The sequence below is a fragment of the Macaca fascicularis genome, chromosome 11, assembly GCF_037993035.2.
Source record: "Macaca fascicularis isolate 582-1 chromosome 11, T2T-MFA8v1.1".
NCBI classification, from domain to species: domain Eukaryota; kingdom Metazoa; phylum Chordata; class Mammalia; order Primates; family Cercopithecidae; genus Macaca; species Macaca fascicularis.
In genome coordinates this window covers 106,935,649-106,962,525 of record NC_088385.1, presented here as the reverse complement: position 1 = coordinate 106,962,525, position 26,877 = coordinate 106,935,649, and the positions used below count along the sequence as shown (strand labels likewise).

Genomic DNA, 26,877 nt, shown 5'->3' with positions numbered 1-26,877 from the left:
TATTAAATATTAAAAATTATCTCAGATCACCAGTCCCCCAATTCTCTGACCCAAAGGCAATCATTCTTTTCAGTTTTCACTTATCCTTCTGTAGAGATTCTATACTTAGACAAGCATTTATGTACATATCTCCTCCCTCCTTTATATACAAAATTAATGTGTTTATTGTCTCTTCATTGTGAGATGTTTGAAGAATCCATGTCTTTTTTTTCTTTTTGTATTAATCTCCTAAAGTACGAAAGTATTTAAGACCTACTGAATTTAATCTTTTTAACCAAGTTGGTTTTCGAAAGATAAACAAAATTGGCAAACTTTTAGCCAGAATAAGAAAAATAGAGAAGATCCAAGTAAAATCAGAGATTAAGAAAACAAACATTATGACTTATACTGCAGAAATTCAAAAGATCATTAGAGACTAGTGTGAGCAGCTATATACCAATACATTGGAATAGCTAGAAGAAATGGATAAATTCTTAGTCACATACCCTACCAAGATTTAACCATGAAGAAATCCAAAACTTGAACAGACCAATAACAACTGACAAGATTGAACTGTACTAAAAAGTCTCCCAGCAAAGACAAGCCCAGGATCCAATGGCTTCACTGCTAAATTTTACCAAACATTTAAAGAAAAATTAATACCAGCTCTATTCAAACTCTTCTGAAAAATGGAAGTAGTTTCTCCTTCCAGGCTCATTCTACAAGGTCAGTATTACCTTGATACCAAAACCAGACAAAGATACATCAAAAAAAGAAAACTGCAGACCAGTATTACTGATGAACATTGATGCAGAAATCCTCAACAAAACACTAGCAAGCCAAATCCAACAACACATCAAAAAGATCATTCATCATGACCAAGTGGGATTTATTCCAGGAATGCAAGGATGGTTCAACATGCACAGATCAATCAATGTGATACATCATATCAACAGAATGAAGGACAAAAACTATATGATCATTTCATTTGATATTGATAAAGCATTTGATAAAATTCAACATCCCTTCATGATAAAACCCTCAAAACACTGGGTATAGAAGGAACATACTTCACCACAGTAAAAGCAATATACAACAGACCCACAGCTACTATCTTACTGAATGGGGAAAAATGGAAAACCTTTCCTATAAAATCTAGAACAAGACAAAAATGCTTACTTTCACTACTATTATTCAACATAGTACCGGAAGTCCCAGCTAAGCAATCAGACAAGAGAAAGAAAGAAAGAGCATCCAGATTGGAAAGGAAGAAGTCAAATTATCCTTGTTTGAAGATGATACAGTCTTGTATTTAGAAAAACTAAAGACCCCACCAAAAAACTATTAGAACTGATAAACACGTTCAGTAAAACACGTTCAGGTTTTGCAGGATACAAAACCAACATAAAAAATCAGTAGTGTTTGTATATGCCATGGTGAACAGTCTTAAAAAGAAATCAAGAAAGTAATCTCATAAAAATATACCCAGGAATAAACTTAACCAAAGATGTGAAAGATCTCTACAGTGAAAACTATACAACACTGATGCAAGGAATTGAAGAGGACATGGAAAAATGGAAAAATATTTCATGTTTATGGATTGGAATAATCAATGTTGTCAAAATGTCCATACTACCCAAAGGAGTCTACAGATTCAATGTAATCCCTATCAAAATACCAGTGATAATTCTTCACAGAAACAAAAAATAGTCCTAAAATTTATGTGGAACCACAAAGGACCCAAAATAGACAAAGCCATCCCAAGCAAAATGAACAAAACTGGAGGAGTCACATTTTCTGAATTCATATTATACTACAGAGCTATAGTGACCAACACAGCATAGTAGTGGCATGAAAACAGACACAGACCACTGGAACAGAATAGAGAACCCAGAAACAAATCCACACACCTACAGTGAACTCATTTTTGACAAAGGTGCCAGAACATACATTAGGGAAAAGACAGTCTCTTCAGTAAATGGTGCTGGGAAAACTGATATCCATATGCACAAGAATGAAACTAGACCCCAAACTCTTGCCATATACAAAAATCAAATCAAAATGGATTAAAGACTTTAAGACCCCAGACTATGAAATTAGTACAAGAAAATTTTGTAGAAACTCTTCAGAACATTGGACTGGGCAAAGATTTCTTGAGTAATACCTCACAAGCACAGGCAACCAAAGCAAAAATGGACTAATGGGATCACATTAAGTTAAAAAGCTTCTGCACAGCAAAGGAAACAATAAAGTCAAGAGACAGCCCACAGAATGAGAGAAAGTATTTGCAAACTATCCATCTGACAAGGGATTAATAACCAGAATATATAAGGAACTCAAACAACTCTGTGGGAAAAAATCTAATAATTCAATTAACAGTTCTCAAAAGAAGACATTCATACAGCCAACAGACACATGAAAAAATGCTCATCTTCACTCTCCATCAGAGAAATGCAAATCAAAACCACAATGAGATACCATCTCACACCATTAGAATGGCAATCATTAAAAAGTCAGGAAACAACAGATGCTGGAGAGGATGTGGAGAAATAGGAACACTTTTACATTGTTGGTGGGATTGTAAACTAGTTCAACCATTGTGGAAAACAGTATGGCGATTCCTCAAGGATCTAGAACTAGAAGTACCATATGACCCAGCCATCCCATTACTGGGTATATACCCAAAGCATTATAAATCATGCTGCTATAAAGATACATGCACACATATGTTTATTGCGGCACTATTCACAATAGCAAAGACTTGGAATCAACCCGAATGTCCATCAGTGACAGACTGGATTAAGAAAATGTGGCACATATACACCATGGAATACTATGCAGCCATCAAAAAGGATGAGTTTGTGTCCTTTGTAGGGACATGGATGCAGCTGGAAGCCATCATTTTCAGCAAACTATCGCAAGAACAGAAAACCAAACACCGCATGTTCTCACTCATAGGTGAGAACTGAACAATGAGATCACTTGGACTCGGGAAGGGGAACATCACACACTGGGGCCTATCACAGGGAGGGGGGAGAGGGGAGGGATTGCACTGGGAGTTATACCTGATGTAAATGATGAGTTGATGGGTGCTGACGAGTTGATGGGTGCAGCATGCCAACATGGCACAGGTATATATATGTAACAAACCTGCACGTTATCCACATGTACCCTAGAACTTAAAGTATAATAAAAAAAAATTGGCAAATATTTGAATAGACATTTATCAAAAGAAGACATACAGATGGCAAACAGGCATGTGAAAAGATGTTCAGTATCACTGATCATCAGATAAATGCAAATCAAAACTACAAGGAGATATCATTTCACCCCACTTACAATGGCTTACCTCCAAAAGACAGGCAATAATGAATGCTGGAGAAGATGTAGAGAAAAGGGAATATTTGTATGCTGTTGGTGGGAATGTAAATTAGTAGAGCTACTATGGAGAACAGTATGGAGGTTCCTCAAAAAACTAGAAATATATAGAAATACCATATGATCCGAAGTCTCAGGATACAAAATCAATGTGCAGAAATCACAAGCATTCTTATACACCAATAACAGACAGAGAGCCAAATCATGAGTGAACTCCCATTCACAATAGCTTCAAAGAGAATAAAATACCTAGGAATCCAACTTACAAGGGATGTAAAGGACCTCTTCAAGGAGAACTACAAACCACTGCTCAGTGAAATAAAAGAGGACACAAACAAATGGAAGAACATACCATGCTCATGGATAGGAAGGATCAATATCGTGAAAATGGCCATACTGCCCAAGGTAATTTATAGATTCAATGCCATCCCCATCAAGCTACCAATGACTTTCTTCACAGAATTGGAAAAAACTGCTTTAAAATTCATATGGAACCAAAAAAGACCCCATGTTGCCAAGACAATCCTAAGCCAAAACAAAGCTGGAATCATCACGCTACCTGACTTCAAACTATACTACAAGGCTACAGTAACCAAAACAGCATGGTACTGGTACCAAAACAGAGATACAGACCAATGGAACAGAACAGAGCCCTCAGAAATAATACCACACATCTACAGCTGTCTGATCTTTGACAAACCTGAGAGAAACAAGAAATGGGGAAAGGATTCCCTATTTAATGATTGGTGCTGGGAAAATTGGCTAGCCATAAGTAGGAAGCAAAACTGCATCCTTTCCTTACTCCTTATACGAAAATTAATTCAAGATGGATTAGAGACTTAAATGTTAGACCTAAAACCATAAAAACCCTAGAAGAAAACCTAGGTAATACGATTCAGGACATAGGCATGGTCAAGGACTTCATGTCTAAAACACCAAAAGCAATGGCAACAAAAGCCAGAATTGACAAATGGGATCTAATTAAACTAAAGAGCTTCTGCACAGCAAAAGAAACTACCATCAGAGTGAACAGACAACCTACAGAATGGGAGAAACTTTTTGCAATCTGCTCATCTGACAAAGGGCTAATATCCACAACCTATGAAGAACTCAAACCAATTTACAAGAAAAAAACAAACAACCCCATCAAAAAGTGGGCAAACGATATGAACAGACATTTCTCAAAAGAAGACATTCATACAGTCAACAGACACATGAAAAAATGCTCATCATCACTGGCCATCAGAGAAATGCAAATCAAAACCACAATGAGATACCATCTCACACCAGTTAGAATGGCGATCATTAAAAAGTCAGGAAACAACAGGTGCTGGAGAGGATGTGGAGAAATAGGAACACTTTTACATTGTTGGTGGGACTGTAAGCTACTTCAATCATTGTGCAAAACAGTGTGGCAATTCCTCAAGGATCTAGAACTAGAAATACCATTTGACCCAATCATCCCATTACTGGGTATATACCCAAAGGATTAAAAATCATGCTGCTATAAAGACACATGCACACGTATGTTTATTGCAGCACTGTTCACAATAGCAAAGACCTGGAATAAACCCAGATGTCCATCAGTGACAGACTGGATTAAGAAGATGTGGCACATATACACCATGGAATACTATGCAGCCATCAAAAAGGATGAGTTCGTGTCCTTTGTAGGGACATGGATGCAGCTGGAAACCATCATTCTCAGCAAACTATCGCAAGAACAGAAAACCAAACACCACATGTTCTTACTCATAGGTGGGAATTGAACAATGAGAACACTTGGACACAGGAAGGGGAACATCACACACTGGGGCCTATTGTGGGGAGGGGGAGGCGGAGGGGGAAGGATAGCATTAGGAGATATACCTAATGTAAATGACGAGTTGATAGGTGCAGCACACCAACATGGCACATGTATACATATGTAACAAAGGTGCACGTTGTGCACATGTACCCTAGAACTTAAAGTATATATATAAAAAAAACCATATGGTCCAACAATCCCACTGCTAAGTATATGCCCAAAAGAAATCAATATATCAAATACATATCTGCACCCCCATGTTTATTGCAGCACTATTCCCAATAGCCAAAATTTGGAATCAACCTAAGTGTCCATCAACAGACAAATAGATGAAGAAAATATGTTACATATACACAATGTAGTATTATTCAATTGTAAATAATGAGATCCTGTAATTTGCAACAACATGGATGGAATTCGAGGACATTATGTTAAGTGAAATAAGCCAGGCACAGAAAGGGAAACTTTGCATGTTCTCACTCATTTGTTGAAGCTAAAAATTAAAACAATTGAACTCATGAAGATAAGAGAGTAGGATGATGGTTACCAGAGGCTGGGAAGGGTAGTGGGGCAGTGGGGATGGTTAATGGGTACAAAAATATAATTAGATGGAATGAATAAGACCTAGTATATGATAGCACAACAGGGTGACTATAGTCACATTAATTTATTATATATTTTAAAATAACTAGAGTATAATTGGAATGTTTATAACACAAAGAAATAAATGCTTGAGATGATGGATACCCTGTTTACCCTGATGTAATTATTACACACTATTTCTGTATCAAAATATCTCATGACCCCATAAATATATACACTATGTACCCATTAAAAATAAAACATTCTTTTCCACAAACCTTTCATTGATGTTGCTTATATTAACTCTAATTTTATTTTGATAGACACATCAATTAAAATGTTCTCCTTAATGTAGACTCAAAACTTTTTAGAACATTTCACTGCTTAGAATGAATGCTGCTATATAGCAGAAAATATCAAAGTTTCATAATTACAAGACATGTTTCCTGGGTTAGAACTGCATGGATGAATATCTGTGCATTGGATATTACTATCAGCATGTGTATCCCTTCTGTTTTGGTAATCCCTCTGTCTTTCTCTTAACAGAGTGGTTATTGTATGAAGAGTCTTAATGGGAATGGGATTGAGAACACTGCAATAGGATAAGAGGTTTTTCTTATATAAGAATTTGTGAAAATTAGTTCTATGAGCTGAACCTGAAATATTGTATTCATTACCTGTTCCCATGATGCTGTTGGACAAATGAAGCTTATAATATTTCCTGCAATTCTATAAAAATAAAGCAACAGAAAAATCTAACTTTTCCAATCTGTGAGCATGATTCTGGGGCCTGAAATTTTTATTAACACTTCGACTAACTAGTTTACTTCTCACTCCCTAGTTGCTTTAATGGCCTTATATAGAGTCTGTTGACCACTTCCAAGTCTGCTTTTCCTCTCTTACGTATTCTAGGATTATCTGATTCCCTTTTTTTAATTGATAAAATTAGGAAGAGTGAAAAAGAGAAGTCACCTGGAGTTACGATCCTGAGAGGGTTTATACCCTTTGTGACTAAGTTCTTAACCAAGTTTGTTTTTGAAGTGTATATGAGTGTTAGCTTTTTATATTCTCTCTTACTTTCTCCTTATTCACAATTATGCTACTTAGCACATCATTAAGGAAAATCTATAAGGGCAATGAAATTAGAGAAAACAACGATTAAAACTTTAATATTTGTCAGCAGCTTTATAAAATAGTAGGTGGTTGAAGACTTTGAATTCAATTGAATTTGAGTACTGAAGATTGTGTTTATCTCTGAATTTTAATTATCCAAGCCACCATTTTTTTCCTGTTTCTTAGGATAACATTTATATTATTGAGGAGGAAATTCAGGACCAGTTTATCTTTCATGTGTATGAATAAGTACTTCATAATTAAGTGTTTTCTATATAACAAGAGTTCTATAAGAAAATAATGAATTTCAGCCTTCAACTAGCTAAGAAAACACTGAATTTAAAACTTAAAAGTGCCAAGAAGATATTTGATAATGATAACCTCATTTAGTAAATTTGTATGGTTTTCCTTAAAGATTCAGATTACAACATTTTTAGTTATAGTATAATTTTTATATAGCAGTTAAAATGTTTTTTAAAATTAAAATTAATTAGTAAAAATAGTACAAACTTAAAGCAGCATATTCCTGTTTCTTCTTTCTTTTTTTTCTTTTAAAGAGATGGGGTCTCACTGTGTTGCCCAGGCTAGAGTGCAGTGGTGCCATCATAAGTCACTGCAGTCTCAAACTCCTGGGCCCAAGTGATCTTCCTGCCTTAGCCTCCCAAAGTGCTGGTATTACAGGTGTGAGCCACTGTTCCTGGTTTATATAACATTTTTAATGGTACCTCACAGTGTTCACCAGAGAACGTGGAACTCATTATGATTTCTAATTTTGTTTTCTAATTTGATAAGTCCCTTGTAAAAAGCAGCAAAGAGACATTCTTCCTAGGTAATCTTTGCATTTTAAGTAGCTTCAATGATGTTAATGTTTTTAGGACAAATATTGAACATATATATTTTTGAACAGTATCAATTTATGGCAAACAGATTTTAGAAAACATTTGAATAACTAAGTTGGTTATTTTTAATATCATTCACAAATTTCTGTTAACAATTTACATACAGTAGTAATTTACTGTGTCTTCTCTAGTTGTGACTAACTGAAACCTAATTCAAACCAGTTTAGGACAAAAGGGAATTTATTGACTACTGTAATGGGGTCAGGGAAAGACAGGGTGAGGCTAAGCTTCAGGTCTGAATGAGGGAATTAGGTATCAATAGGACGCTATTTTTTTTTTTCTTTCAGCTTTCACCTTTGTTTCAGTGTGTCTGCTTCATTTTCTTAGGCCTAATTCCCACACATGGTTGTTGGCAGAGAGGGACTTCAATCAATTATCTTTCAGTTTCTAAATACAAATTTCAAAAATCTAATTTACATTTATGGCTTCTGATTGGCTCAGCTTGGAAGATATCCAGCCAAGCAACTGTAATCCAGAGGGTAGGCAGGATTTCAAAGCTCATGTTCTAACCACATGATTACAGAGAATGTGTTTCCACAAGGTAGTAGCATGGGGGAATAGGGACAGTGAAAAGACAAGATAGTGAGCACAATACTTTTACCTTTTGAAATAGGAGGAAAGGTCTGGAACATTTGTAGCTATTTAGGAGGGATGCTTTAGCAGGAGTTAATAAGGGATCATTTGCAGTGTGTATTAGGGTTCTCCAGAGAAACAGAGCCAATAGGATATGTGCATATGTATATAAAGGCATTTATTATAAGGAATTGGCTTGTGTGATTATGGAGGCTGACAAGTTCCAAGACCTGCAGGGTGCAGGATCTGCAAGCTGGAGATTCAGGAGAGTCAGCGATATGGTTCCATTCTGAAGATCAGCAGGCCTGAGACCCAGGAAGAGCTGATGTTTCAGTTCAGGTCAGAAGATAGGAAAAAACTGATATCCCATTTTAAAGGCAGTTGGGCTGGTGGAATTTTTTCTTATTCAAGAGAAGGTCAGCGTTTTTGTTCTATCCAGACTTTCAACTAATTGGATGAAGCTTACCCATGTTAGGAAGGGCAGCCTACTTTACTCAGTCTACCGATTTAAACACCTTCACCAAATAACGTTTGACCAAATATCTGGGGACCTTAAGTTGACACATAAAATTAGCCATCACGAGGTGATACTTGCTAGAATATGGGATGGAGTATGTTTTGTACTTTGCAGTTCTAATATAAGCAAATTAAAGTTAATATAGAGCAAGTTAAAGTTTAACTGATAAGCATTAAATATATAAATTGGCAACCCAGGTTTTTCTCAATGATTTTCATTCTTACTATATCCAAAATGCATATAACCCTTTATCAAAATGGGAAGATATTTGGAATGTGAAATGGGATATATAGGCAACCAATCTTATGATAAATGAACCTGGGCCTACTGGCCTAAAAAACTACTTAAAAGCTATCCATTTAGATGTGAGGCTATAAATCTTCAAAGATAACAGCTATTGAGTTAGAGAAGCAGCAAATGAAAAATCTGTTTGAATATTAGATGGGTAATGTTTCAGTATATGAAAAATTAAGCTTGACTTAAAGCCAGCCCTACCATTGGAAATGTTCATATTGGATGACAATTCTGTTTATTAACTTTGTTAGGTTTTCAGAAACAAATATTTTATGTTCTATTATATTTAATAAGTAAAACCAGTTTGTTTGGAATCACTTACCTTTTTTTCAATGGGCTGATCAGCCTTATCCCTCCTTTTGACGAAGCTTAACATTGAGCCGGAAGTCAAAGGAGAAATGTTCATAGGGTCCAGCTCCAATGTTATAAAGCAAGACAAAGAAGGGTGCATTGGGAGCTATGAGAAAATACACTGATAACTATCACACCCAGAACCGATATATACTTTCTTGGCTTGGGATTCCTGGACTATCTGGGTGGTATAAATTTAAAGCCCCGAAGATAGGAGGCTAGGTCATATTTAAGAATTCTCCGGGAGACTTTTTTATTCTTCCTGGAGCACAGGCCGAGAAATGCAAGTTTCCTTTTATCTTCTCATATTCCAGTGATAGCCAAGTATGCAATCCTTTGAGGGTACCAGCTTTATCTAGAGATTTGACTCTCATCTGGCCAAAGGCTGTTAAACCCAAGCCCACTGGTTACTTCCCAAGGTGACTACAGGTAAGCTCCCAAGCTTGTTGCTCTGGTTTGGAATTGTATCTTTGTTTTTAGCTCCTAGGGCTTTCTGTTAAATTCTTGTGAGATCCTAGCTCTAGTTTTGTATCCACACAGGGTTTTATTTATTTTCTTTATCTTATTTCTGCTCCATTGTAAGCCACCCTCCAGCCGCCCTCCCACTCTGTGTCATGACCTTAATTGGCATTTATTCTAGGTGCTGGAAATACAACTATGAACAAAACAGAAAAATTCCATGTTCTCATGGAGTGAATCTTTTTTAAAGGGGAAAGAAAAATAACGAATAGTGCATCTAGTAGTGATAAATGCTATGAAGAAAAGTGAGCAAGAATACAGAAATAGAGTGATATGGGTGCCGTTTGATGAAGTCATATCAAAGACTGTGTTTGTCTTAGTCTATTTGGGCAGCTATAATAAGATACCATTGACTGGGTGGCTTATAAACAATTCATTTCTCAGAGTTCTGGAGATTGGGAAGCATCTGGTAGGTCCCTCTCTCTGATTCGTAAATGGTGCTTTCTAGCTGTGTCCTCAAATAGTGAAAGATGCAAGTCATTTTTCAGGGGCCTGTATAATAAAGGTGATAATGCCATTCCTGAGGTCTTTGCTGTCGTGACATGATTACCTTCCAAAGGGTTCCACCTCTTAATACCATTATCTTGGGGATTAGGATTTCAACATATGAATTTTTGGAGAACACAAATATTTGTACCATATCAATGTTAATGGTACATATATGTAACAAGCATCTCATCTTGGCATCCTAAGAAATGTTAACTTAAAAGCTGAACTAAGAAATTGGATATTGCTACAGTACCCCAAATATTAGTGTAAGTTTTAAAAAGAGAATGGGGAACTATCTTGAGAACAATTCCTTGAGTAATGTCATCCTTTAATATTTCCTATTATACATGCTTCCAGTATTGAATAATAAATGAATCTATAATACACCAAACAGTGCTTCTGACATGCATTATAAACTCATGTTCCTCTAAAGTCTTTTGCTCTTCCTGTATTCACTGTCTCTGTAAAAGGCCCACCACCATCCATCCTGTTGCTTATACCACTTGTTTGCTCTTCCTTCATTCAGCGTGCATTTAAGTACCTGCCTGTGTTAGGTACTGTGTCAGGAAGGCACTGAGTATCAGGTCTTTGACTAGGGGATAGTAAGTGAGGTACTTGCCACAGGTATAAAATTTAAGAGTGTGCCTAAGTAATAAGTAATATACAGTATTTTAATTTAATGTTTAAAAAATCAAAATGTATGCAAAAAGTCTATGATGAACAAAACACCAAATTTTTAAATAGAAACAGATTTCAACCTTGTATCAGCATGAACCTGAAGTTGAATGCCTCACTCTCCTCACCCTAGTTCTAGTCCTGCTAAGAATATGAGGGGGATAAGGCACAGTCTCTGCCCACAATGAGTTTATCAGTAGGAGGAGGGAGACGTGAATAAATAGGTACCCCCTAAAAGGCCACTAAGGTAGAAATAAAATAGGTTCAAAGGAGAAGATGTTTCTACTAGGGGGATAGCGGGATTAGGAAAAAACTCAAGGAGCCATCCAAGGAATCTCTTTCTTCCTTACTTTTACCAAATTTTCTCATGGAAGACCCTCTTGAATATGTTCTTTCCTTTTTTTCTGTCACCATCACTAATGCTATTTCCTTATCCCTTTTCTCTCCTGGATTGCTTCTTACTGGCCTTCTATCAGAAGGGCTTTGTTAAAACACGGGTCTGGTCATTATCTTATTTTAAATCCTTTAGTAATTACTAGTCACTTTTGTTATAAAAGCCTGGCATCCAAAAACATCTAATGATCCCACCTCTGCCTTTATCTTGGGATCCTCCCATGAATTTAGACTTATTAAATTCTTCCTGTTTCTCAAAATGCCTTTCCATATACCTTTTCTCCTTCCTAGAATGCTCTTACTCCTTTATTCTTGCAGCTAACTTCTATTTATACATTAGCACCCGGAACAGATATCACTTTCCCAGAGGCTATAGATTTCAAGTCTGTTTCTTTGGTGCCTTGCACATGACAGGCAGTTAATGTTTGAAAAAACAAAAGCAATGTAAGATCTTGATGGAATGCTGAAGCCATATTAGGTGAGTTACCATTTCCCAAATATGCTATGCAGTTTCATGCTGCTTTGGCTTTGTTCAGATTTCTTCTTTTGCTTGTAATGCACTTTGCTCATACTTCGTTATAATACATTGTCTTAGTCCATTCCATGTTGCTCTAACAGAATGCCACAGATTAAGTAATTTATAAGGAAAATAATTTTTTTTAATAGTTCTGGAGGCTGAGAGTTCCAAGGTCAAGGGGTGGCATCTTGTGAGGGCCTTCATGCTGTGTTATCTCATGGTGCAAGTTAAGAGGGGCAAGAGGGGCTGAACTCATTCTTTTTATAAGTAACCCATTCCTACCTTAATGACATTAATCCATTCCGAAGGGCAGAGCCTTCATAACCTGGTCACCTCGTGAATGTCTCACCTCTTAACACTATTGCATTGGGGATTAAGTTCCCAACGCATGAACTTTGGGGGACACATTCAAACCATAGTTTACATCATAACATAATTGTGTATTGCCTGTATACTCAGCCTGAGCCCTTAAGGATAGTGTCCTTGTCTTCTTTGTATGTCCAGTATCTTGGAAACACCAGTCACACAATTGACACTTAATAAATGCTAGTGGAATATGGTGTGGTTTGAGCCTTAAGTATTATGTCCGTTGGTATTAATGATATCAATCTGTTGACTTTCCTATTCTTAATACAGAACGTTTTTCCTGAAATGTTTTTGTTCCTGCTCTTGTTAGAAGCGTTTAGTGCTATAAAACCATATTTATTGAGTCTTGCAAAAAATTTATTTAATGTGTATCCTTTGGCTCTTAAACCTAGTAACAGTTTAACACCTGTTGGAAGAATTAAAGAAGTCCTTAGTGAGAAGAACAGTCATCAATTAAATGAAAAGACAATTAGGTGAGATTAGATATACCAATTACTGTCGCTTAATTTGTTGGTCATTTATAGTAATAAATACCACTTATTTAGATTTTGCTATGTGTCAGGCACTGTTTTAAATGCTTTATATGTTAATGTATTTAATTATAACAACTCCCTAAGGTAGCTGCTATTATCCATATTTTATAGAGGAGGAAACTGAGCAGGGAAAGGTTAAGGGATTTTCTCAAGGTCACACAGCACCTAAGTGGCAGAGCTGGCATTTGACTCCAGGTAACTTGACTCCAGGATCCTTACTGTTATCCATTATATGTCCATTAGCTTAGAGTTACTTGTAGAAAAGTGCTTGCTATAGTTATAATACTTGTCTAAGAGATTAAAAACTTTCAAAGTAAAAAAAAAGTTTATGTTTTTCATATTTTTACATTACTAATTTTTCCTTGAAAATTTAAACAAGAGAGGACAGGCGAGGTGACTCATGCCTGTAATCCCAGCACTTTGGGAGGCCGAGGCGGGCGGATCACAAGGTCAGGAGATTGACCATCCTGGCTAACACCGTGAAAGCCCGTCTCTACTAAAACTACAAAAATCAGTCGGGCGTGGTGATGGGCGCCTGTAGTCCCAGCTACTTGGGAGGCTGAGGCAGGAGAATGGCATGAACCTGAAAGGTGGAGCTTGCAGTGAGCTGAGATTGCACCACTGCACGCCAGCCTGGGTGACAGAGTGAGACTCCGTCTCAAAAAAAAAAAAAAAAGCCAGAACTTCCAACACTATGTTGAATAGGAGTGGTGAGAGAGGGCATCCCTGTCTTGTGCCAGTTTTCAAAGGGAATTTTTCCAGTTTTTGCCCATTCAGTATGATATTGGCTGTGGGTTTGTCATAAATAGCTCTTATTATTTTGAGGTACGTTCCATCAATACCGAATTTATTGAGCGTTTTTAGCATGAAGGGCTGTTGAATTTTGTCAAAAGCCTTTTCTGCATCTTTTGAGATAATCATGTGGTTCTTGTCTTTGGTTCTGTTTATATGCTGGATTATGTTTATTGATTTGCGAATGTTGAACCAGCCTTGCATCCCAGGGATGAAGCCCACTTGATCATGGTGGATAAGCTTTTTGATGTGTTGCTGAATCCGGATTGCCAGTATTTTATTGAGGATTTTTGCATCGATGTTCATCAGGGATATTGGTCTAAAATTCTCTTTTTTTGTTGTGTCTCTGCCAGGCTTTGGTATCAGCCAACAGACACATGAAAAAATGCTCATCATCACTGGCCATCAGAGAAATGCAAATCAAAACCACAATGAGATACCATCTCACACCAGTTAGAATGGTAATCATTAAAAAGTCAGGAAACAACAGGTGCTGGAGAGGATGTGGAGAAATAGGAACACTTTTACACTGTTGGTGGGATTGTAAACTAGTTCAACCATTATGGAAAACAGTATGGCGATTCCTCAAGGATCTAGAACTAGATGTACCATATGACCCAGCCATCCCATTACTGGGTATATACCCAAAGGATTATAAATTATGCTGCTATAAAGACACATGCACTCGTATGTTTATTGCAGCACTATTCACAATAGCAAAGACTTGGAATCAACCCAAATGTCCATCAGTGACAGATTGGATTAAGAAAATGTGGCACATATACACCATGGAATACTATGCAGCCATCAAAAAGGATGAGTTTGTGTCCTTTGTAGGGACATGGATGCAGCTGGAAACCATCATTCTTAGCAATCTATCACAAGAACAGAAAACCAAACACCGCATGTTCTCACTCATAGGTGGGAACTGAACAATGAGATCACTTGGACTCAGGAAGGGGAACATCACACACAGGGGCCTATCATGGGGAGGGGGGAGGGGGGAGGGATTGCATTGGGAGTTATACCTGATGTAAATGACAAGTTGATGGGTGCAGCACACCAACATGGCACAAGTATACATATGTAACAAACCTGCACGTTATGCACATGTACCCTACAACTTAAAGTATAATAATAATAAATAATTTAAAAAAAAAAAAAAAGAAAATTTAGGAGATTTTCATAGAAGCAAAACATTAGTGTGTGTTGTTTACTAATGGCAGAGTTATGAAGATGAAAAGGCATCCTGTAATCTTTCACTGTTTCTGTCATCTTCTCCAGTGGTTCTCTGGTTTTTATCTCCAAAACAGATTTTTTTCTGTTCATTAATTTTCATTTTTCTACTATCAGATTAGATTGCTTTGTTTGTGGTGAGTAGATTTTTTGGGGGGAGTGTGAGTAGGGTGAGTGAAAATTTGGTTATTTTTGGAGTCTCATGTTCTGTAAAGATTGGGAAACGGTATTTGTGAAACACTTGAAGAAGATACCCGGAGTCTGTGGAGTTGCCTGGTATATTAATCCGTTTTCACACTGCTGTAAAGAACTTCCCTGAGACTGGGTAATTTATAAAGGAAAAAGGCTTAATTGACCCATAGTTCTGCATGGCTGGGGAGGCCTCAGGAAACTTACAGTCATGGTGGAAGGGGAAGCAGTCACCTTCTTCACAAGGTGGCAGGAGAGACAGAGAAAGCAAAGGGGAAAGAGCCCTTTACAAAAAATCAGATCTCATGAGAACTCACTCACTATCATGAGAACAGCATGGGGGAGACCACCTCCATGATCCAATCACCTTCCTCTCTCGACACGTGGGGATTACAGGTCCTCCCTCGACACATGGGGATTACAATTTGAGATGAGATTTGGGTGGGGACACAGAGCCAAACCATATCACCTGGTCAGTTTTTCCACTGAAGCCTCTGATAGACTTATCAGGCTAGTTTCAGCCAAATTTGTGTAGAGGATTGAGGTGGTGTGATGGCTAATTTTATGTGTCAACTTGAATGGACTAAAGAATGACCAGATAAGTGTTAAAACATTATTTCTGGGTCTGTCTGTTGAGTGTGTTTCTGGAAGAGATTAACATGTGACTTAGTAGACTGAGTAAAGAAGATTGTCTTCACCCATGTGGGTGAGTGTCATTCAGTCTGGCTTTAAGAGCCTGAATAGAACAAGAAAGTGGAGGAAGGGCAAATTTGTTCTGTTCTTGAGATGGGACATCTTCTGCCTTTGGACATGGAGCTCCTCCTTTAGGCCTTTGAACTCCTTTTGACTCTGGGACTTATACCAGCAGCCTCCCTAGTTCTCAGGCCTTCAGATTTGGACTGAATCGCACCACTGGCTTTCCTGGGTACCCTGCTTGATGCCAGGGACTTTTAAACTATGTAAAGTATGAATGAATGAATCATTGCTGGACTTTTCAGTCTCCATAATCTTGTGAGTCAATTCCCCAATAAATCTCCATATATGTATATATGCTTTTTTTTTTTTTTTTTGTCCTCTAGAGAACCTTGACTAATTCAGGCAGTTTTCCTAGACTCTTAATTATATGAATAAATGCCTCAAGTTTAAAATTTTATTTTTTCTAGTAGATAGCTAACCTTCACTTGTCTTGAATGTCGCAAATGGATAGTGCATATTAAAATAATGTTCCTTTTAAGGTGTGTTAGAAAGTACCACAGAGTCTTGCCTATGTGAATATTGTCCTTGAGGGACATTTTCCCTTGGGAATTACTTATCCATTTATTCATTCCTATATATTTTATAAATCATTTAAAGCCTATTTGTGGCAAATCATCCATGTGTTACGTCCAGGATATTGGGGCCCTCATAGAGGGATATGAGTGAAAATTGTTTTTTTGTAGTGCTAGGTCTTTGCTAAAGAATGGAAGAGTGGGAGGGAAGAATATGGGAGCCTAAGAATGAGGACTCTCAAGTTAAATTAGGACCTCACATTGGTGCTGTCCAGTGGAAATATAATGCAAACCACTTACATAAATTTAAAATTTCTGGTAACCACTATAAAGAAAGTAAAAAGAGGGAAATGAAGTTAAATCTAACAATGTTTTCTTCAACACAATAAATCCAAATATTATTTCAATATGTCATCAATCTAAACATGTTTAATGAGATATTTTGTGTGTTTTTTCATACCAAGTTTTTGATACCCAATTTTTTTTTTTTTTTTTTTTTTTTTTTTTACTCTGCAGCACATTTCAATTTGGGCTAGCTATATTTCAAGCACTCGATTTGCCACCTGCGGCTAGAGGCTACCATATTAGTACTGCGCAAAATCATAGGAGTGGGTGTCCATGTCTACCCCTATGGGGTGACCAAAATAGTTCTGATGGTATCCTGGAGATATTGCTGAGTAGTATTTAAGTTTTTTTTCCTATGGCTGGGTCTACCTGCTTTCTAATCTATTACTGTTATTTTCGCTTCTTGTGAATCCATGTTTTAATCTGTTTATGCAAGCTTCTGATTTATTTCCATCTTAACTTATAAGACCCTTAGGAGTTTTCTACATTATTTATTTTAGTGGCAAGTAACTATGTAAACATGAATTAATTAATACTATCTGTGAAGAAGGAAATATTTACTTATTAAGTAGCTGCTGGATGTTAGACAGTACACTAGGCACTTTGCATACTTCAATCTTTTTTCTTCCACTTTCTATATATTGGAAAACTGAAGATCCAAAAGTTAAATACTTGTCCTAGGCCACATAGCAAGTAAGTTGCAAAACTAGGATTGTCTGACTTCAGAATTCATACTCTTTCTACCATATCACTGTTAGGAAATTGTGCATTGTAAACTTTAAAATAATTGTGATTTGAATACTAGTTCCCTGGTCTTCATTCTGATGCCTCAAGCGTAGGACCAACTGAAGGACAGGTGATGCTAAGTGGTAAGGATTAGCTAGTACAAAGGAGTTTATGTTTACTTTTGAAAACTCCTAGCCTGGTTGATTTATCTACTTCCTAGGGATAAAAATCACTGGCAACTGTTATCTTGAGCTTATCCTGTTAACTGTTGTTCAAAAATGCATAACTTGTGAAAAATTTTTATAAAGACATCTTTAATTTTTTTTTTTTTGGTGTGTGTTTAGGTATGTTTTTAAGGAGCATGTTTATAGATACATGCTAAATGAAGACAGAGCTAGACACTGTTATTGTCTGATTACATTGAAACTGTATTAAAATAATAAACCTGTATTAAATAATACTCGTTCAGATTTCATTGAACTTTATTTTAATTATAGAGGTGCTAGAATCACACTTGCCTTAGAAATATAAAATAATACGGGAATGCTTTGCTTCAAGACAATTAAATACAAAAACATGAACTTTAAAAACAGATAATCTAGAGTAGAGTTTGAAAGCAAGGACTCTAGATGAGACTGCCCAGGGTCATGTTCTGATTCTATCACATACTAGCTGTGTGACCCTGGTCCACTTAAACTTCCTTGTGCCTCATTCTTCAATATAAGGTGATAATAATTGTATCTATCTGTATTAAAGTTAACTTAGATTCTCTTTTAAATCAGGCACCAAAAGAAAGGGTTTGGGTGAAAGTAATTTTCTCTCTGGTGAAAGTGTTCCACTCATAGGGGATAAGATATCAAATCCCACAGAGCCTGAAGTTGAGAAAACGGGAAGTACAAATTCCCCAACTTGGCTACTGAGGATGGGCAAATTTCCCAAGTGGGCACCAATCCTATAGGCAGTTATTCTAAAGCTGAGCCTTTTGGCCATTCTAGCATTCCATCAGATGGAATGCTAGTAGTTCATCAGCTTGATGGAGTGCTAGAATGGCCATAAAAGGTAGGACCAGTGGATCCTATGCTAGTAAATATGGCTTAGCGGAGGCAAAGAAGGCAAAAGCATGTTTGAATAACTGTCAGTCCCATTGAGGATGAATTGCTGTGCCTTCCAAAGTGGAAAGCCATCACAATAGTTGCACAGTGGACATGTAAACTGACTAGCCATAATGTCAGAGATGGAGGCTATGCATGGGCATAAAAGCATGTACTCCCTCTCACCAAGATTGATCTAGCTATTGACAGTGCTGAATGTCTGACCAATAAGTACTGGCCCAAAGTGACCCCTCAATACAGAACCATCCCTCAAAAAAGCCAACCCAGACATTTGTGGCAGGTTGATTACATCAAATTCCTTTCCACTTAAAGAGTTATTGGAGAAACATTAACTATTTCGCTTAAGAGGACTCAGCCTCCCCTTGATGGGCTCTGGGTCTGAGAACTGGCTTAGATCTGCAAACCGAAACATCGATCTTCTGTTTAGTTCTTGGTCTTCTTTGCAAATATAAATAAAAAAATTGACCTTATTAACTACTTGTCATAGGTTGAATTGTATACTGAGTAACCATGAGATCATACTGGGGTAGATTGTGCCCCTAATCCAATGAGGCTGGTATTCTTATCAGAAAGAAAATCTTGACACAGAAATGTACACAAGGACAATGTCATGTGAAGATGAAGGCAGAGTGTGGGGTGATGCTTCTATAAGTTAATGAATGCCACAGAATGCCAGCAAACCACCAGAAGATAGGAGAGAGTCATGGAACAGATTCACCCAGCCCTTAAAAGGAACCAACAATGTCTTGATCTTGGACTTCTGGCCTTCAAAACTGTGAGACAGTAAATTTCTCTCGTTTCTGTCACTTAGTTTGTGACAGCAGCACTAGCAACAGATACCTTACTCATATATTTTGCTTCTATGAACAAAATGGCTAATGACTTATTAATCATTGCCACAGACCCCTGCAGGTCAAGCTCTCTGGTTACTGCTCTGACCTTACTACCTTTTATGACATGCATTCACCTTGCTTCTGATGGCTAAGTGCCACCTCTGATGCCTGTTATTTTGGAATCCTGTCAGTCACGTTGACATCCCGTTAGTGTTTTAGTACCTACATGTGATTTCCTTGCTACAAATTAAATTATGAATCATGAGAGATTGCCTCCACATGAAAGCACTGTCCTCTATCTAGCATTCTTTCCCCATGCCTCAGCTCAGCACCCTCAACATCCACGTCCATATGTGTGCTCTCAGTTCTAATGACACATGTCAGATAGGCTCAGCTGCTTTTTCGGCGAATAGGCGATTTCTTCCCATAGCAGGGACTGCCATTCACAGTTGGAGTGTTTTTTTTTTTTTTTTGAGACAGAGTTTCATTCTTGTTGCCCATGCTGGAGTGCAATGGTGCAACCTCAGCTCACTGCAGTCTCTGCCTCCCAGGTTCAAGTGATTCTCTTGCCTCAGCCTCCCAAGTAGTTAGGATTACAGGCATGCACCACCATGCCCAGATAATTTTGTATTTTGTATTTTTAGTAGAGGTGAGGTTTCACCATGTTGGTCAGGCTAGTCTTGAACTCCTGACCTCAGGTGATCCACACGCCTTGGTCTCCCAAAGTGCTGGGATTACAAGTATGAGTCACCTTACAGTTGGAGTTTTTATGCCAAGCCTTACAGTTGGAGCTTTTATGAGTAGGACCTGAACCTAGTTATTGGTCTGGAGGCAATGAAAGATGAAGGGCAGATCTTGAGGAGGGTCCCCCACCCCTCAGGTATGTCCTTTGCCAGGTCTCCATGCAATTGGAGGTGGCTTACCTTTATGAAAAGGAAGAGGGTGGATTCTGCTGGCCCAGAGGGTTCAGCAGAATTTGAGTGTTTAGTGTTCTCATGTACACCCTCCTAAATATCACCCTCCCATGCATCACCACCCTCCCCCTTTCCCTATCAGAGCCCTGATGGGAGACCTGCTGGGGCTGTGCATTTAGTTGTCTTGTAGCTAAGCTTCTTCATCAAATCTTAGGCCTGATTTCAGTGTAGTATGTTAGCAGAGTGCCGGAGATAAGGTTCATTTTAAATACTGACATGGAGTTTTTCTGACTTTTACAGCATGCCCTGAATTCATAGATGGTTTACCCAAGTCGCCATTCTCATTCTTCAAAGCTTCTAGAGTAGTTAACAAATACTCTAAAATCTTTATGTTTTGATTACCACATGTCTTTCAAGTATTAGAGCTATTATATAAGCTTGTACTTTCTCCTTGTAACACATTTACAGTCCATCTCAGTTAAAAATTTCAGGCATTATACTACTGTAGCATGTTAGGGGTTATCACCACTCACTTATCACTAGAAATTGGATCCTTGCTGCCCTCTGACCAGCAAGTAATGCAATTCCAGAATCTCATTCTGAAAGTCTGCTTTCTAGTGCTATTTCTATTACCAACAGTCTTATTAGGGTTTTCCCCAAAAGCAGACCCTGGTATAAGGACTTAGGCATGGGTAGTGTATGTGCAAGGTGGTTTCGGGAAGAATAAAGAGACAATGGAGAAAGAACTGTGGGTGCTTTAGGTGGGAAGCCGTCAGCATCAGCATGACTATCCACAGCAGTGGAAAAGAACTCACAGACAAGTCAACGGGATATGGTGTGGGCATTAACAGGGTCTCCTACATGGTCTAACAGGGTTTGTTATAAAGGTTACAGTTGTAAAGTAAGAGCAGAGAAACTAATAAATTTGTCTATTATTTGTGTTGGTGGTTAATCATAATATAAATGGTTTTGTTTTTACTTGTTTGGGTTTTTTTTTTTTTTTTTTTTTAACAGTATGAAAGCTATCCACCTCTGATTAGTGAGTTCTCCTAATCCATTTGAAATGCGATTTGATTTTTGAAATTTTCCGAACTTTTCCAACTCCCCCAAAATATATATTTTCTTAAGTGTGTTACTCACATAAGCCCTGACTTACGATTGAACTATAAAAATAAGATGATGGCTGGTCTTTATTTAGCCTGGATAACCTAAGTTCAACATTTAGGTCCTGCAGTGCAGTTATTTTGAAGCTATTCTCTTTAATCCATTTACTACCCCACTATTTGTAACCTGTTTTACTTCTTGTTAATGTGACGAAAGAAAATCAAAATTTTTATTCTTTATTTCAAAAGAAACTATATTATTTATAGCTTTCGTAGGCCTCAGGAAAATCCTTTTGTGAGGTGCAAATGGTAATTATCACTCTTTCTCAGAGGAAATGTCTGTTCATTAGTGAAATGCTGATGGAAATTTTCAATACAAAATTTGATGTTTCCTTTTTAAAAAATTATGCTGTTTCTACTTCTGTTTGATGTCATCATTATTTTATCATTGGCTAGATCGAGGAAATGAAATGAAATTTTCAAAGGAATCTTTCAAGGCAAACTTTATAAGGCAGAATATCAATTAGTAATTTCATGGTTGAAGCTTTTTTGTTTTGGAAGGCAAGGCAAGTTAGGGAAGGAATGTGAGAGTAAGTATGGTAGGAGCAAAATGGTTATAGAGAGTTATATAAAAAATAAGGGTCACAGAATAAAAACTTCACTTCAGTTGGATAAAATATGTAGCTGGAGAATAATAGCTGGCAAATTGGTGGAACAATTCATAAAGCAGTCATTTGGTATCATGAAGAGGACAATAAATTGAACTGTGGAAGACAGGAAAGGTTAATCACAAACAAACGGTGTCTAACTAATTTAATTTCTTTTCAATACCAGGCAAGTTCAATGAGTAAACAAAACGAATAAGCTCAATATATACAGAATGTTTAGTACTCTACTTCTATGGACACATCAGTATAGTGCCATATGACATTTCATGAATAGAGTAGAGAGAGGTTGGGTATAGATATAATAGATTATATATATAACTTATATGAATAATGTATTAAAATAGTATAATAATCTGGAAAATTTGAATATACAGATAGCCTTAACACCCAAAGTAGAATTTGTCAGTGTTAAAAAAATTAATTGGGCCCAGGCACAGTGGCTTACACCTGTAATCCCAGTACTTTGGGAGGCCGAGATGGGAGGATTGCTTAAGGCCAGGAGTTCAGGACCAGCCTGCCCAACATGGTGAAACCCTGTCTCTACTAAAAATATAGAAATTAGCCAGGCGTGGTGTGCGCCTGTAATCCAAGCTACTTGGAAGGCTGAGGCATGAGAATCGTTTGAACCCAGGAGACAGAGATTGCAGTGAGTAGAGATTATGCCACTGCACTCCAGCCTGGGCAACAGAGTGAGACTCTGTCTCAAAAAAAAAAAAATTAATTGGGAGACCATTAGGTAGTGCTTTGGGTTCCTATATAAGCAAACTGAAACCAAACTCACTGTAAACAGTAAACACACTGTAAAATAGTGAAATGAAACTTAAGCTTAACCAATCAGAAACCACCAGTGAATCTCTATCTGGAGGCTTTACCAATCAGACACTGCCAATTACCTTTAAGTAGGGACTCTCCACTTTAATCAATCAAACATTTTCTCTGTCCTGCTTCTACAGACACCTTATAATAGTTTCCCCTTGCACCCCTTTGGTGAAGCACAAATCACTTGCAGTCTGGTGCTGCCCAATTCATGAATCCCTGAATGCTCAAATAAACTCTTTAAAATTTTAATGTGCCTAGGTTTATCTTTTAATATCAGTGAAAGTGGTACTTAAATCTGTATTATTTGTTGCCATTTATATATCTAAATTTATTTTCCAAGTTTGTCATATTAAGATATTATTGTTAATGTTTTTAGGTGTGATGATGGTATCACGATTATACTTTTAAGAAGGGAACCCTTATCTTTTAGACATGGACACCGAAATATTTACAGAAAAGTTATGATGCCATGGATTTTCTTCAAAGTGGGAGGGTATACAGATGAAACAAGTTTGACCATGAGTTGACGATTTTTGAAGGTATATGATGAGTACATTGGGTTTTTAATACTATTCTGTCTACTTTTGAATATGTTTAAAAGTTTTTATAGTAAAAAGTTAATAAATCATCATGTGTTATATTGCTAATGGGTAATATAGAACTTCATAAGTAAAAATTATGCTTTCATTTTCTAGTTATACTTAATATTTTAACAACCTAATAATAATAGTCACAAACTCATAGGGCAGAAAATAAAGCAAGCATTTCTTCTGGCAAGTTTATTTTGGACTGAAGACTCAGATTTTTAAGTAAGTATTTCTTGGACAAAATGGACTTTTAAGCCGATAGGACCTTTAAAAATTTCTATTCCAATTTCCATGTTTGCAGATGAGAGGATTGGAATTTGGCTGGCCTGGTTAGTTTGTATCATGACTCAGACTGCAGTCTGGGTTTCAGCTTTTGGTTCTGGGATTTTTCCTACTCTGTTAGATGCCTGTCTGCAAATATAATGTAAGATTCTTTTAGCTCACTGAGACTCAATTGCCCTTACAGAGGGATAGCTCAAGTGGCAGCAGAGTGCAGTGACCAGAGTTTAAATCATAGCGCTGCCAACTACTAGCTGTAAAACCTAGAATGATTTATTTCACCACCCTAAATCTCAGTTTTCTCATAAATTGAGAAAAACTGTAGTTCTTCTTGTGAGGATCATAAAAAATAATATATGTTAACATGGTTAGTAGCAGAATCTGTTATTTGGCGACTTTGTAAGGTTTTAATGAGATTATGTATTTTTACCACAGTAGCTGGCACATAGTATGAACTAAATGATTACTTGATATTATTATTGTTGTCATTATTATTGTTATTATTACCATTCTCGTACAATCAAGGAAGTAAGAAATTTTGAATTTTAAAATTTCAGTGGATAAACTGCAGGCTGATAATTTAGAACTCTCTGTAAATGAGTATGTGTATGTATATATATGCATATATTATGTGTGTGTATATACATAGACTTGTGCATTAGATACATTTTTTAAACTTTATTGAGATGTAATTATAATGTTCACCTATTTAAAGTGTTTAATTGGATTTTTTTTTAGTATAGTAACAGAATTGTGAAACCACTACCACAGTCTAATTTTAGAACATTTTCATCACCCTAAAAAGAAGCCACTGTACTTATTAGCAATTACTTACCATTCCTCCCATCTCCTCAGTGTAGACAATCGCTAATATCCTTTCTGTTTGAATAGATTTGCCTATTCTGTACGTTTCATATAAGTGGAATCATACAATGTGTGGCCTATATGACTTTTCTTTCACTTAGCATGCTTTCGGAATTCACCCATGTTATTGCATGTATCTGTACTTTATTCCTTTTTTTTTTTTTTTTTGATATGGAGTCACACCCTGTAGCCCAGGCTGGAGTGCAGTGGTACAATCTTAGCTCATTGCAACCTCTGCCTCCCTGGTTCAAGCAGTTTTCCTGCCTCAGCTTCCCAAGTAGCTGGGATTATGGGCACCGGGCACCATCCCCAGCTGATTTTTTGTATTTTTAGTAGAGACGGGGTTACCCATGTTGGCCAGGCTGGTCTCGAACTCTTGACCTCAGGTGATCCGCCTGCCTTGGCCTCCCAAAGTGCTGGGATTACAAGCATGAGCCACCACGCCTGGCCCTTTATTCCTTTTTTTTTTTTTTTTTTTAATTTATTTATTATTATTATACTTTAAGTTGTAAGGTACATGTGCATAACGTGCAGGTTTGTTACATATGTATACTTGTGCCATGTTGGTGTGCTGCACCCATCAACTCGTCATTTACATCAGGTATAACTCCCAATGCAATCCCTCCCCCCTCCCCCCTCCCCATGATAGGCCCCTGTGTGTGATGTTCCCCTTCCTGAGTCCAAGTGATCTCATTGTTCAGTTCCCACCTATGAGTGAGAACATGCGGTGTTTGGTTTTCTGTTCTTGTGATAGTTTGCTAAGAATGATGGTTTCCAGCTGCATCCATGTCCCTACAAAGGACACAAACTCATCCTTTTTGATGGCTGCATAGTATTCCATGGTGTATATGTGCCACATTTTCTTAATCCAATCTGTCACTGATGGACATTTGGGTTGATTCCAAGTCTTTGCTATTGTGAATAGTGCTGCAATAAACATACGTGTGCATGTGTCTTTATAGCAGCATAATTTATAATCCTTTGGGTATATACCCAGTAATGGGATGGCTGGGTCATATGGTACATCTAGTTCTAGATCCTTGAGGAATCGCCATACTGTTTTCCATAATGGTTGAACTAGTTTACAATCCCACCAACAGTGTAAAAGTGTTCCTATTTCTCCACATCCTCTCCAGCACCTGTTGTTTCCTGACTTTTTAATGATTACCATTCTAACTGGTGTGAGATGGTATCTCATTGTGGTTTTGATTTGCATTTCTCTGATGGCCAGTGATGATGAGCATTTTTTCATGTGTCTGTTGGCTGTATGAATGTCTTCTTTTGAGAAATGTCTGTTCATATCCCTTGCCCACTTTTTGATGGCGTTGTTTGTTTTTTTCTCGTAAATTTGTTTGAGTTCTTTGTAGGTTCTGGATATTAGCCCTTTGTCAGATGAGTAGATTGCAAAAATTTTCTCCCATTCTGTAGGTTGCCTGTTCACTCTGATGGTAGTTTCTTTTGCTGTGCAGAAGCTCTTTAGTTTAATGAGATCCCATTTGTCAATTTTGGCTTTTGCTGCCGTTGCTTTTGGTGTTTTAGACATGAAGTCTTTGCCCATGCCTATGTCCTGAATGGTACTACCTAGGTTTTCCTCTAGGATTTTTATGGTATTAGGTCTAACATTTAAGTCTTTAATCCATCTTGAATTAATTTTCGTATAAGGAGTAAGGAAAGGATCCAGTTTCAGCTTTCTACTTATGGCTAGCCAATTTTCCCAGCACCATTTATTAAATAGGGAATCCTTTCCCCATTTCTTGTTTTTGTCAGGTTTGTCAAAGATCAGATGGCTGTAGATGTGTGGTATTATTTCTGAGGACTCTGTTCTGTTCCATTGGTCTGTATCTCTGTTTTGGTACCAGTACCATGCTGTTTTGGTTACTGTAGCCTTGTAGTATAGTTTGAAGTCAGGTAGCGTGATACCTCCAGCTTTGTTCTTTTGACTTAGGATTGTCTTGGAGATGCGGGCTCTTTTTTGGTTCCATATGAACTTTAAAGCAGTTTTTTCCAATTCTGTGAAGAAAGTCATTGGTAGCTTGATGGGGATGGCATTGAATCTATAAATTACCTTGGGCAGTATGGCCATTTTCACGATATTGATTCTTCCTATCCATGAGCATGGTATGTTCTTCCATTTGTTTGTGTCTTCTTTTATTTCAC

The 26,877-nt window shown here is 37.3% G+C and overlaps 1 protein-coding gene across 11 annotated transcripts in view; it reads left to right on the top strand.

Annotated features, from left to right (window-relative positions):
* ANKS1B (ankyrin repeat and sterile alpha motif domain containing 1B) overlaps positions 1 to 26,877 on the top strand; it is a 1,288,070-nt gene that overhangs the window by 53,657 nt on the left and 1,207,536 nt on the right. The window lies entirely within an intron of this gene.